A 1,218-nucleotide genomic window follows, 5' to 3' on the forward strand; every position below is an offset into this window, starting at 1 on the left:
TTTCCAGGTTGAGGATTTCCATAGGGGAAATTTTATTCAGTATGTCGCCTCATCTTTTCCCGCCTCTTGCTACATCCCTCATCAATAGAACCCCTTCCAGCCCCCATCGATTTCAACTTTCCATCGTACTCACGCTTTCCTTTCAGATGTCTCGGTTCAAAGGAAAGCACCAAACGTTTCGACCCCAAAAGCCTTATTGGCTCAAACCTCCCAAGACCCCTTTACAAAAGGCACATTTTCAACATAGGCTCGCTGCTGTTATCGCACACACCCGGCGGGCACCTCCAATACCCCACGATATGACTAATCACGGTGATGGGGATCTAGAGCCCCTCCTTCCTGAAGAATTAGCCGATGACCTTCCGCAACCTGCTTTCATTGAGGAGATTTATCAAGAACGAATTGAAGAAGAGCGACGACAACGCAATCTCCTCTTGGAACGCTCATCACAAGAGATGTATGATGCCTACATCGAATGTCATCTGAAGACTTCTGAATGGGGGAATCCGGAAGTGTGGGACTTCGATCACAAGCCTTTGTGTAACTGCCCACCTAGTCAATGGCGTGAAAGAAATATCGATCTCATCGACATCTTATGTAAGCATCAATTATGTAACAAATAAAGCTATGTAGTTCCTGAATCTATCACTGATCACCATACTACCCCACCCAATGCTCGTAAGTCAGGCGGAAGGCTACCATTCGATTTTGTCGATGTCACAAAAGTGATCTAACAAGGCTTATCCTCATGGGATACATAGGCGGATCACCAAAGTACCCCGTGACAGCATTTTCTATCCGCCTCCTACGTTTCTACCATGTTATATGGAAATACTGTACCACACGTGTGGGCCCATTTGCTCGAGGCCTGGATGAGTATCTCGACGCGTTCAATCCACTCATGCTCACAAAGAGTGATCAGGTATGTGATTTTAGTCAGTATAGAATTGAAACACATTCCTTTTCTGACTTGTGTCTTAACATTGTCCTTTTTTTAGCCTCAACAATGGCACACACCTTTGTCATGGGCAATAGACACCTATCGATTGATGCTCACCAAAACTGAATCCGCCCTCGACGCCGAACTTCATATGACCACCCAGGACAAGTTAGCCGAGAACTGTCCGCGGTGCTTTGGTCCTCCGGTCAAGAGTGGTCTAATCGTATCTGAGCCGGACATCATCGTTGCCTAGATGGAAATTTCCAACATCGAAGGCA

This window comes from Melampsora larici-populina, assembly GCF_000204055.1.
Source record: "Melampsora larici-populina 98AG31 unplaced genomic scaffold MELLAscaffold_4, whole genome shotgun sequence".
In the NCBI taxonomy this organism is placed as follows: Eukaryota; Fungi; Basidiomycota; class Pucciniomycetes; order Pucciniales; family Melampsoraceae; genus Melampsora; species Melampsora laricis-populina.